Raw genomic sequence first — 14005 nt, forward strand, 5'->3', positions numbered from 1 at the left:
AAACAAAGGAAATAGAATAGAAGGAAATACACAACAATCAACTGTGAATATAAGAGTTCACTTATAAAACAGGTGTGACTTACAGAAAAAATTAGAAACAAGTATCATTTATTATGTACAAGAGATGCTGTTCAAACAGAAAGACACACAGAAGCTGAAGCTGAATAAAGGGGTGAAGTAGAATTATTATGCTTTAGATGAAGTAAAAAGGACAGGGATAGCAAATGAACTCAGACAAAGCAAAAGCAAAAGATAGACATAATTAAAAAAGATAATTATGGAAACTCCATTTTACTAAAAGAAATAATGAAGTAATATAAAAAAATTACAGCAAATTTCTCTGATAAAGACCTCATTTCTAAAATATATAGGGAATTGAATTTGTAAAATTAAGAGTCATTTCCCCAATTGATAAATGGTCAAAGGATTACAACAGGCAATTTTCAGAAGAAAAAACTGAAATTATCTATAGTTACATGAAAAAATGTTCTAAATCATTATTGATTAAAGAAAAGCAAATTGGGGGCAGAACCAAGATGGCCACAGGAGAAAAGCTTCTCCTAGGTGTTCTCTCCATAATATTTCAAAAATCTTAAAATTATGACTCTAACTAAATTTTTGAGAGACAGAACCCACAGAAAGATCCAGTGAAGCAATTCTCCAGATCAAGGTAACCTGGAAAATAGTGGAAAGGCTCCACTCCATGGGGTTAGAGTGGTGGCCTGCCAGAGCGAAGAAACTTTAGCCTCCCGGAGGCAGCCCCAGGGAGTTGGGAGCCACAGCTCATGACAGCAGGGGCAGTTTCCTGACCTATACCCTAGGGGAGCACTTGAGTACAACTTTGAGGGTCAGCAGGGGGACTCTGCCAGAGTGAGCTCCCAAAGCCCAGGCTCTCAGGGCAGTTGTGGCAGTCAGCAAGCTGCCATAGCCCAGATCCAGGAAACAGAAGTAGGCATGGAGCTGGCAAGCTAGAGCTTCCAGGCAACTAAACCCTGAATGCTCAGTCCACCGAAGGTAGGGGAGAATTCCGAGGTTTGTCTTCTGGACCTGGAACAGGAATCTGAGGCTCTGACCACATTCAGATCCTGATCACAGTCTAGGTCCCTCCTCCATAGAACAGGGCGCCCCTCACCTCAGTCCTGGCAGAGGGGTGTGCTTGTGGTCATTCACAGACCAGGAGGGCAGTCAGAGCTTCATACACCGAGATCCTTGTGGGGAGGGTCCCAATAATATTCAAAAGCTCAGGAAGCACCCCCAAAACCAGGCACAGGCTGGAGAAATCAGTAAACAGAGAAAAAGGAACACCAATGAGAAGTACATTGTCTATGATCCCAAGAAGGATCAAAATATTCAATCTGAAGATGAGGAAGTACAAGCTCCTGCATCTAAAGACTCCAAGAAAAATGGAAGTTGGGCTCAGGCCATGACAGAGCTCAAAAAAGATTTTGAAAATCAAGTAAGGGAGGTAGAAGAAAAATTGGGAAAAGAAATGAGAGAGATGCAGAAAAAACATGAAAAAGAAGTCAGCAGCTTAGTCAAGGAGATGAAAAAATATGCTGAAGAAAATAACATGTTAAAAACCAGCATAGGTCAAATGGATAAAACAGTTCAAAAAGTTATTAAGGAGAAGAATTCTTTAAAAAAGCAGAATTGGACAGATGGAAAAGGAGATAAGAAAACTATCATAAATCCCTCAGATGTAGAATGGAGCTAAAGGAAGCTTATGACTTTATGAGAAGTCAGGACAAAATACGTCAACAGCAAAAGAATGAAAAATTAGAAGAAAATGTGAAACATCTCATTGAAAAACCAACTAATCTGGAAAACAGATTCAGGAAAGATAATTTAAAAATTATTGGTATACATGAAAGTCTTGATAAGGAAAAGAGCCTTGACCTCATTTTTAAAGAATTCCTACAGGAAAATTGCCCAGATAGCCTAGAAGCAGAGGGAAAAATAGAAATTGAAAGAATCCACCAATCCCCCCTGGAAAGAGATCCACAAAAAAACAACCCCCCCAGGAATATTACAGTCAAATTCCAGAACTCCCACATCAAAGAGAAAATATCACAAGCAGCCAGAAGGACACAATTCAAATATCGTGGAGCTGCAGCTACATTAAGGGCTCATGGGGCTTGGAATATAATATTCTGGAAGGCAAAAGAGTTTGGAATGCAATCTAGAATCAACTACCCAGCAAAATTGAACATCCTCTTCCAGGGGAAAAGATGGACTTTCAATGAACCAGGGGACTTTCAATTGATACTGCTGAAATAACCAGAGTTGAACAGAAAGTTTGACCTTCAAGTACAGGACTCAGGTGAAGCATAGAGAGTGGAGGAGAAGGTAAAATATGAGAGACTTAATGATGATGAACTGCATGTATTCCTACATAGAAAAATGATATTGACAAGACTCATATGAAATCTCTCATTTAATAGAGCAGGTAGAAGGAACTTATATAGATGAAGCATAAGAGAGCTGAATTTGAAGATATAATATATTGTAAAAATGGAGTCAATGGCTAAAAGGGAAATGTACTGGGAGTAAGAGAAAGGAGAGGTAGAATAGGATAAGATATTTCATATAAAAGATTTTTTTTCTTTATTGCAACAAGTTATTGCAATGATATGGAAGAGGGGGAGGTAAGGGGGTATGAAGGAACCTTCGTTCTCATCAGATGTGGTTTGGAGAGGAAGCAGCATATACACTCAATGGGGTATAGACATCTAGAGCAAAAAGGAGAAAAGGGGGAAAGGGGGGATGTGGGTGATGGGGGGGGTGTGGGTGATGGAGGAGAGGGTGGATTTTAGGGGAGAGTGGTCAGATATAACACATTTTCTTTTTTACTTCTTGCAAGGGGCTGGGATTGGGTGGCCTGTTTGGGACCACAGGGCCAGGTGGTTTCTGTGTCTCAGGGGTGGTTTGTGGGTTCAGGGCCTCTTAACCCCAGGGCTAGTGATCAGTCCATAGAGCCAGTGATCAGTCTGTTGCACCACTCAGCTACCCTACAGTACATTTTAGAAGAGGGACAGAGTGAAAGGAGAGAGAAAATATAGTATATGGTAGTGGGGAGGTATGGATGGAGGGAGTTGCAATCAGCAATGGCAATGGTGGAAAAATATGGAAGTAGCTTTTGTGATGGACTTATCATAAAGAAGATGATTCACCTGAGACAGAGCTGGTGGTGTCGGAACAGACTGAAGCACTTTTTTTTTTCTCTTTCTTTTACTTTATTTCTCATGAGGATCTATTTTTGGGGGGGAGGGGGTATTATGTTTACTCTTTTTTTGGTATTTAAAACACATTTTAATGAAAAAACATGAAAAATATTTAAAGAGAGAATTTAAAGAAAGAGGGAATGCAATTAGGCCTTAATTACCTTTTGTCCCATTGGTTTTAGATGCCTCTATACTACTAATTCACCTGTGGTCTTGAGGCAAGTTTCTGACATTTGCTCTTCTGTTGGAAGTCCTTGTGGTAATTTTAATGGTTGGATTCTTATCAGATGCTTAACTACTTTCAGTTTTGCATTTACTGAAGGGATATTATTATGCACTTGTGGAATATGGACTTTTTCCAGTCCAAGAAGTTTTATGACTTTCTTTTCCCAATATGGTCTTCTTTGCACACTTTTAATTCTGGTGACAATGTGTAGCTTATGAGGGTGTTGAGGATCCCCATCATATTTTTCACAAGATTCAGGTGAAGGTTGAAATACTTTGTCTGGAATCCTTGAATGGTAAATTTATGAAGAATCCAATCAGTTGAGGTGAGAGATTCTAGGCTTTTTGTCATATTCTGTACTCTATTTGGAGGACTCTGGGTCACTAAGCACAAAATCCCTGCCATTAGATATCAGCACTGATGATCTCACTGTCTGAAAAGCAGCTCCTCCAGGCCACAGTGGCCTCTGGCTCCTGCCTCCGATCTTTATCTTCAGGAGGCTGAACCATGCCATGACCATGCCATGACTGGTGAGATCCCCAGGAACAACCCTGTTGGGTACACGCTGCCAGAGGCCTGTGTCATGCTGGCTTCCCGGGTTCTGCAGCTGAGTATGTTTACTCTTAAACAAGAATATTTTAGTAATGTATAAAAAAATCACTTGTACAAAATTTTAAAAAAAGAAAAGCAAATTAAAACAACTCTGAGGTACCACTTCATACCTATCAGAAATGACAAGTGTTGGAGGGAAAATAAGTACATTAATGAATTTTTGGTGGAATAGTTAACTGTAACAAGTATTCTAAAAAATAATATGGAACAATTCCCAAAGGGCTATAAAACTATGCATTCCCTTTGATCTAGCAATACCACTACTTAGATCTGTACCCCTAAAAGATCAAAGAAAAAAGAAAAGAACCTAATATACAAAAATCTTTATATCAGCTCCTTTTGTTTTGACAAAAATGTTAGAAATTGAAAAGATGCTCATCAATTGAGAAATAATTTAACAAATTGTGGCAGATGATTATGACGGAGTACTATTGTGCTATAAGAAATTTGGGGGAGGCAGGTTTTAGAAAAACATGGCAAAATCTATAGGAACTGATACCAAGTGAAGTGATAAGAACGAGTAGAGAATTGTCCACAGCAAGAGTAATAATAATGATGATACTGTGAAAGACTTAACTACTCTGATCAATCAAATGATCCAAGACAATTCCAAAGGACTCATTATGAAAAAAATACTATCCACCTCCAGAGAGAGAACTGATGAACTGAGTGCAAATTGAAATATAATTTTCTTTTTTTGCTATGTTCGGTGATAGGACTAATGTGGAAATATATTTTGCATGATTTCACATGTTTTTAACTGATATATTATTTTCCTTCTCAGTGAATGAGGAAAGGGGTAGAAGGGAAGAAGAGATTCAGGACTCAAAATTAAAAAAAAAAGAATAGTAAAAGTAAACAATTTTTTTATAAAAGAAAGCAACTGGTCTTCCAGGGAAGGGGATGATTCATTAGATCATAGGATCACATATTTAATCCTAGAAGGGAACTTAGAAACTATCCAGGTCCATACCTCAGTTTATAGATGAGGAAAATGCAAAGAAGTTGTGACTTCAAGGAAATTTACTCAACCATAAAATGGGAAAGATATTTAGCAAAGGTACAAGATTGGTTCAGTGGAGACTCAGTACTTTTTGACTTAATAATGCATCTAGTCAGAAGGCTATGTTGACTCAGATGGCAATGAAAAACCTATCAAGACTTAAAAGCTTCAATGACTAGTATGCCAGTCTATTTGTTATGACTTAGGTGACCAGGAAGCTACATCATTAATCCCCTAGTCCCATTTAGTTTAAAGAATAGTTTCATTTCCTTTTTATGTAAAAACTAATCCATGTGTCAGGGATCTTCAGGGACCTTCCAATCTTCTTAAACCAGACATTGTGAATTTCTAGCTATGTAATAGGCTCTACCTGTTACAGGACCTCTTAGCTCCATGGGTCCCTCCCAAATAAATGCTAAATGTTGTTTCTATCACAGAGGTGCATGTGTTTAGGGTTATGGAATTTAAAATTAGAATGCACCTTAGAACATAGGACATGCAACCTGAACTGAATTTTAGATCACAGATTTCTATATTAGAGCTGAAAAGATTCTTTGAATATAAAATGTAGAGGTGAAAAAGGATCTTAGAAATAATTTTTTCCAACCCTCATTTTATAGATGAGAAAACCAAGGCTTACATGATTTGCTTAGGACAACACATTTAAATTCAGGTCTTCTGACTCCAAATACAAAGCTCTTTCTACTACATCATACTGCTTTTTACTATACTGTGTTGTTCATTCTTGGAATTATTCCAGGATTATAAATTGATTTGCAATATACTGGGTCAGGAGGGTAGTGGCTAGGAAGGAGGACAAATCATCTGACTGGTCTGACTACACAATGACCCATAGTGTCAATTTTTCCCATCCTTGAGTGGGAGTCAATGTAGTATGTAAAAGTATGCCCACACACAAATGAAACATACACCTCTTCAAAAGTAATATTGGAAAAGGGAAAAAGTTTTGCTTGCTTTTCAAAGATACTTAACTTCATAAGACCTGATCTAAACACTTACTTTCTCTCACCACAAGATGTCTTTGATGACCTCGTTGCCATCCCCAGTTTTGATTCCCAGGGACCAGTTTCAGGAGGTGAGAGGGGTAAAAACTTCATCAGTCATTAACCTTCACTGCTACAGGGACACAGATGATCAGAAATCTCCTGAAAAAATTAAAACTAAGGTAGATGATAATGAGGATATCAAAAACAGGTATCTCAAATGAACAGTTGAATTCAGTGATGCTAAGGTGCCTTCCAGCTCTAGAGTTTCATTCTATATTCTAAGGTCTAAGTTCCAAGGTTCCTTTCAGCACTGATATTCTGTTGTAAGAACTCTTTCATTTCTAACAATCTAAGAGCTTGCAAATTTTAGCAATCCAAAGTAGTAGAGTGTGATGAAAAGAATGGAAATCAAGAGATATGAGTTCTAATCCCAACTCTGATGTTTTTCGCATCTTATTTTTTGTGACCACATTTGGAATTTTCTTGACAAAGCTACTGCAGTATTTACCATTTCCTTTTCCAGATGAAGAACTAAGGCAAATGGCATTAAGTATCTTACCAAGGGTCACACAGCTAGTAAGTGTCTGAAGTATTTGTACTCATGTCTTCTTGATTCCAGTTCCAATGGAATCACCTAGCTGTGCAAATCAGATGTTAACTTCTATAAATCCTTGAACAAGTCACTCACCCACTTTGGGTTTCAGTTTGCTCTTTAATACTAGTGTGGGAGTAGGAGAGTGGTAGAAACTGAACTAAATGATCCCTAAGATCCCTTGTATCTTTAAAATTCTAGGGGTATTTGGTACATATATGTACATAATGGCACGTGTATGTACATAATGATACATTTGATACATAAATATAGTACCCCAGGGAAGTCTAAAGAAAGGGTGTAGGAGCTTCATAGTGCTCTCTGGGAGAAAAACTGAGAAAAGTGTGAATATTTGAACCCCCAGGAGAAAGACTTAGGGAGAAAAACATTGTCATTCCTACAGTCTGATGGGAGGGGATACTTTAAAATCTCAAATGATTTATCAGGTGGTGTGATGTAGTTATGAGAATGCTGGCTTTGGAATTATAGAACCAAGCTTCAAATCTTGACTTTTACTACCTATATATCTCTAGAAGAGTTGCTTCTCCCCACTGGCCTTTACCTTTCTCTAACATAAAATAAGGTATTGGGTTAGATGATCTCTAGGGCCTTTTTTAATTCTAAATTCCATGAATCCAAAGGAAGAGAGATATATGACTGATTTGGAATCATGGCCTGAAGTTCAAACAAAGCATTAAAACTGGCCTGCAAGGCTCCCTTTATTCTCAAATTGTGCCTTTCCCTTACCCCTCTTGTCTTCTTCCAATTCTAAATCTATAATCCAATAATACCAACATATTCTAGATTCCCATGTATTCTCTTACTCTATCCAGAATTGTTGACAGGAAAGAATCTCCAAAACTCATACCAATCAAGTATCAACTAATGAGAATATCTCACTCAATGTAGTCCTTCTTAGGGGAATTAGGGCATTTTCACAGCAATCAGAACTTAAATTAAATAAATTAATAATTAGATAAATAACATAGATAAATAGTATAATATAATAATATTATAAAATATATAATATAATAATAATATAATTAGATAATTAGATAAATAAATAATTAGAACTAAAAGCAAGTCAATAGGTAGAGATTATATTATAGGACTAGTAACTTTCCTGGTCACTCTGAAGCCACAATCTATAGTCAGGCACACCAGTTTTGCCTAACTGGGTCTGAGTATTTTATTTCCCAAGAACCTCTTGCTTGTAATCTTTGGTATTGATGAGCTTAGTTTTTATAGCAACTCTTCAACTATCCTAATCCTTCTTCCCTCTAGTAGTCCTCGTCCTGTTCCTTTAATTTCATTATTGTCCAGGGAATTCACCTTCCAGGGGTTCTTATATGTCTTCTCAGTAATTAAAATCAATCTCCTCTGGCAACTCTTAAGTGCCAAAAAAAAAAGCTACCTAAAATCCCCTTCCCTTCAAACCTTCATAGTTCCCTCACTGTCACTATCTTTCACAATCCTTTCCCCTTTCAATCCCCTTCCTACCCCTCTCTCTCCTTTGAATTCAACCCCCAAGAAGACTAACAGTTGACACCCTGACCACTTTTGAATAGTTGATACTCTCAGTCTCTAGAATACATTCTATGTTGCTCATTTTTTGAATGGGGACTACTTCAGAGATGGATTTGCTAGTGCATATATTCCTATCCTACATAGCAGACTTTTCTGCATCTCATTCAAACCTTCTTATCTACATTGCAGAGTGACCCCAGGGTCCAAGATATCTCTCTAAACCCTGTTCAAGTTGACCTGATCTAGGAGCTGACAAATTCCTAGTACATTAGTCATGGATGGGATGTTAGAACATAGAATGTCAAAACTGGAAGAGAGGTTAGCCCCAAGAAGAGAGAATACCTATTTGAAACAGAATACTATATAGCAGAAGAGGTCTTAGAGTCACCTAGTTCAACTTTGTTATATTATAGGGAAGAAACTGAAACCACAGAGGGTGGTCATTTGTCAAAGATCAAATATCTAGTATGTGACAGAAATAAGATTAGAATCCAGATCTTCTGACTCCAATTCTGGAGCTCTTTCCATTGTATCCTGCTATATAAGTGAAACCTTTTCCATTGAATCACAGCATTCAGAGTTAGCAAGAAAACTGATATAATTATTACACACAGCAACTTGCTTCAATGTCAGACCAAGATAAAGTCAACTCAGAGCATAAAGGCTCTTCTGATTAAGAAATCTCTAGTAGAAAACTATGACTTGCCTTAGTCCCCTGTTATAGAAGTTAACAGTCTCCTTATATACCAAGTAAAGTATTTTGCTAACCTTAAAGAGCTATATAAATGCTATGATGCTGATGATGATAGTAATGATCATTCTAGTGATGGTGATGTGATGATGAGGAATGATGGTAGAAAAGGGCAGAGTTGAATAACTCTTGATGGAAATAACCAGGTGATACAATGCTGGCTCTAAAGGCAAGAAAATCTGAGTTTAAATCCGGTTTCAGTTACTGACTATGTTAGCCTGGGCATGTATTTTAACCTCTGTTAACAGAGATTAAAAGTAACTCTGTCATTGTTGGAGGGATTCCCAAATGGGGAAAATATCACAATGAAAACAATTGTAATATTTGGGACTCTTTTAAAAAACCCCAACTGCCTCTACTGCACAAAACAAAAATTGTTAATAGGGAATTGAAACTCAAGAGAAGTAGGGAGAGGAATGAAAGAAGCTAGCTGTTTGATATGTTCAAATTGCCAGGCTGCACTTTATGTCTGAAGGCGGGCAGGCAGATAGGCTGGAGGGAAGGAGGGAAGGAGGGAGGGAGGGAGGGAGGGAAGAAAGAAAGAAAGAAAGAAAGAAAGAAAGAAAGAAAGAAAGAAAGAAAGAAAGAAAGAAAGAAAGAAAGAAAGGAAGGAAGGAAGGAAGGAAGGAAGGAAGGAAGGGAGAGAGAGAGAGAGAGAGAGAGAGAGAGAGAGAGAGAGAGAGAGAGAGAGAGAGAGAAAGAAAGAGAGGGAGGGAGGGAGGGAGGGAGGGAGGGAGGAAGGAAGGAAGGAAGGAAGGAGGAAAGAAAGGACCCAAACCCTGCTCATGAGGAAATTCTTCTCAGGTCTAACCCAAGTCCTTCCTAGTTTAGTTCTAAGGGCCAGATGAGCCTATCAGGGTCCCCAAATGGCAAAGAGATCTCTTGAGTCTCTCAAATACTGCAGGAGTATCTTTAAACTCAGGGTCCATTCTTCCTCCTAGATATTCCTGAACCAATCCCTTTCTTTTATTCCCTCCCCCTTCCCTAGGGGATGGATGATTTGGGAGCTGAAGGCCTCCAAATGGGGAGGTTATATCCTGAAGACAGCGACATCAATCACTGCATTTTCATTATTAAGTAACCTCTCGGTGCGCTGGGCTGAGTCCGCACCTTATCTGAACCGAGCAGCTGGGCCCTAAATTCCAGTCATGGCACCTGTCTGGAGGAATTCAGCTGCCTGTGTTTAAAATGAGTGTTAGCATCTATCATTTTCCCCACACCAAATGGTTTTGTGTCGGGCTTTGGCAGCACTAATCTGTCACTAGGGTATCCACTGCCTGGCTCCATCCCCTCTCTGTCACTGTCAGGGGGATCCCACATGGGGGAAATGTCACAATGAGGACAATTGTAACATTTGGGACTCTCTAAAAAAAAAAAACCAGCCACCACATTACAAAGGCCTGCTGTCTATTTCCCACCTCACAGGGTTGTTATGGGGAGAGCATTTTGTAAACCTTAAAGCACTACAAAAATCTGAGTTATTATTATAACATATCACTTTGTGCGGTCACTAGAATGAAGTAGTCATTATCTTGTCATCAACTATGACAGAAGTAGAGTTGAAATTAATAATATCACAAATGAATGAATGAATGAAGTATTTATTAAGAACATTTATTAAGTATTCAATATGGGCAAAGCACTATGCAAAACACTGGGGATACAATGAAAAAAAAGCAAGGTAGTCCCTGCTCTCTCATGGAACTCAGATAATGAGGGAGACAGCACATATGGAAGATTTCAGCTGCAAGTCAAATGAAAAAGTCCCATGGTCCTTAGGGTACAGTGGCACACCAGATGTTAATGCTTCTTCTTTAATGTCATTTTCCCAGATACAATCCTATCAATCTCTGCTGTTGAGTCATTTGACAGTGCCAAATACTTTGATGGCAAGAATCTTTTCTGTGTCTGGCAACAGCAATTGCAGGAGCACTTACCAGACTCTAATCACAAGGGTTGTTTCCCAGGGTGATGACTAAGGGCACTGGGCAGCAAGCATTGCTCTTCTCAAGACTCTGGGTTTCAGGCTCTTGGGCTCTCTCTATCAGGAGAGACAGTGGTCAAGGTGTTTGTGCTGGTTTGACTTTCTGGGCACATGCAGCATCTCCCTCAGGGTGCTTTCCTGCATCAACGAGACTGGCTTGCTTGCTTTGTATGTGTCTGTTGGTTAACATTTGGTAGGTATGACAGGTCCTTTATCCCAGCGGCTACTTCCCTAGATGATTGACCATGAGATCTGGGCTGTAAAAAGGACTGGAGAACTCTAGAGTGCTACCATTTCTGACCTTGGATCAATACCTGGGCCCTAGCCATGGTACTGAATATATATATACTTGATACTTTGATGATGTCTTCAATTCTTCGGCTATGTTCATGACTTTACAGAAATCAATTCAACAAATAGCAAATAAACTGATAGGTATTGAGGAAAACAAAGATGAATAAAATGCAGTCTCTAGATACTCTAGGAAGAGAGTTAACAGATACAAATAACTTTAATTATAATAATAATAACATATTCATGTAGTACTTTGAGGTAAAAAAATAGAATGTGATAAATTATATCAGAAAGGTACAGAGGGCTAAAAGCAATCAGAGGAAGAATCACTCATAGGACTTTTACTTGCAGCTTTTGTGGTAGAGAGGAAATCTCAGAGAAGCCTTTATAGTGAATGTGGCACCTGAGTTGAAGGATGAAAATAAAGTATCTCACTAGAAAAAAAAAAAAAACACTGGGATGGTAGGAAGGGAAGAAAGCAGTATATTCTAGGGATGGGAAAGGATAATGTGATTTCTAAGTATAGTGAGTAATCCAAGGTTTCTGGAGTCAAGTTTGCATGTAGAAAAACAGTAGACAATAAAACTGGATACATCTAGCTTGTGGAAGGCCTACAGTGAGAAGCTAAAGAAGTTTTAACTTAATCTTCTGGGTAATGTATCTTCTAGTCATTGAAGTTATTTGAACACCAGACTAAGGATATGTGGGGTCAGATAGGAAATGTGATCTTCACAATATTGTTCAGGATGGATTAAAATATAAGTGCTTTAGGGGTATCTAGGTAGTGCAGTAGATAAAGCACTGGCCCTGGAGTCAGGAGTACCTGAGTTCAAATCCGGCCTCAGACACTTAATAATTGCTTAGCTGCATGACCTTGGGCAAGTTACTTAATCCCACTGCCTTAAATAAATAAAATAAATAAATTAAAAAAATAAAATAGAAGAGATTGGATTTGGGGGACCAACTTGGAAATTATTATAATATCTAGCCAAGAAGTGATAAAATGATGTCAGTTGGATGTGGAAAGGAGTAAATTAATGCAAGATATTTTGTGGAATTTAAAGGGGCAGGATGTGGAAATGAATTAAGTATGGAAATGAGATGTATCTGACTTTCCTTGCTTAGGAAAAAATATTGATGACTTTTGTCTTTACACTACAATAATTTTTCAGATATTTCATATGGACATACACACATATACACACACCTATAACAGGCAAAAATAAAGCAATACAATGATAATTTCTGACAGACTATGAAATATTTTACCTCACTGGAAAAGGCAAACAAATTTTTCATGCCATACAAAAGGGACAGAGGTCCTTCCTCAGCTCTTCTCCCATGATCAAGGCTGATCAATACAATTGTTTAGCATTGGGCTTCATGTTAATTTTTCTCTTTTACATGATTATAGTGATTGTGTGTATTGTTCCCCTGATTCTACTCCCATATCCCCTGCCTTTTTTGTCCTGTTGCACTAGTTCTACTTTCAGTAGATGGTCCTAGAACTGAAAGAGCCCTCCAAAGACCATGTAAAGCAGGTCTGCTTTTTTATTGAACTTTGAAGTTTAGGGCAGTTAAGTGGCACAGTGGATAGAGCACCAGCTCTATCATGAGGACTTGAGTTCAAATCCTTCCTCAGATACTTAATAATTACCTAGCTGTGTGACCTTGGGCAGGTCACTTAACCCTATTGCCTCAAATTTTTAAAAAAAGATCAGAGTTTACAAAACACTGCCTTTACAATGATTCTATGAAGGTGATAGGGCAACTTTTTTTTTAGTGTTTTTTTGCAAGGCAATGGGTTAAGTGTCTTGCCCAAGGCTACACAGCCAGGTAATTATTAAGTGTCTGAGGCCGGATTTGAACTCAGGTACTCCTGACTCCAGGGCTGGTGCTCTGTCCACTGCACCACCTAGCTGCCCCCAGATAGGGCAACTTTTACAGATGAAATGAACCAACGGTATACATTATATATCATACTCAAAGTAATAAGGATTCAAATTAGGATTCAAATCTTTAGTCTAGATGTCTCATATCATAAAGGCAGCAGCAACTAAGATACTTAAGCCAAATATTCTACAGAAGAATCTCCTATGACTCAGTCCCTCTAGAAATGCTCTTGTTATGCACCTTGCAATTCAGAAGTTATTTGGATAGTAGTGACATTTACAGATTTGGGGAATCTCTAGATTGTCTCTTCTATGTTTTGCATGTCTCTAGGGATCATCCAGGGATGAAAACTCTGACATTTTATCATTTGACAAACAAAAAGAATCCTAACTCTTCAAATAAGCTGATTCTTAGATTATCTACAAAAAGAGACAGAAACAAGAAGACAGAGAGAGATTGAAAGGGAGGGGAGAGAAAGAAAAGAGAGAAAGAGATCTCTGCTGACTGGATTATAATAGAATCCAAGCTGGGGAACCAGTTTGGAAGTGATTATAATAATCCAAACAAGAGGTTATGAAATGAGGTCAATTGGGAGAGGAAAGGGGGAAATTGATGTAAGGTGTTTTGTGGAATTAAAATGGACAGACCTTGGAAACTGATTTAGTATGGAAGAGGGACCCATTTGGCTTCCCTCCATTAGAAAAAAAAATTTGATGCTTTTGCTTTTACACCACAATAGTTTCCAGATACTTCACATATAAACACACATATGTGCATGCACATTCATACACACACATACACATGCACACACACAGACCTAGAGCAGTCAGACAAAATCAAGAAACATCATGATAGAGTGTATAATATTCTGCTGAATTCCTCATGATACACAGAA

At 38.2% G+C, this 14005-nt stretch overlaps 1 pseudogene; it reads right to left on the reverse strand.

The window, feature by feature from the left end:
- Positions 1-3367: 3367 nt before the first annotated feature.
- Positions 3368-3852, reverse strand: LOC141517733 (large ribosomal subunit protein uL30m pseudogene; annotated as a pseudogene).
- Positions 3853-14005: the final 10153 nt, after the last annotated feature.

The sequence above is a fragment of the Macrotis lagotis genome, chromosome 1, assembly GCF_037893015.1.
Source record: "Macrotis lagotis isolate mMagLag1 chromosome 1, bilby.v1.9.chrom.fasta, whole genome shotgun sequence".
NCBI lineage: Eukaryota > Metazoa > Chordata > Mammalia > Peramelemorphia > Peramelidae > Macrotis > Macrotis lagotis.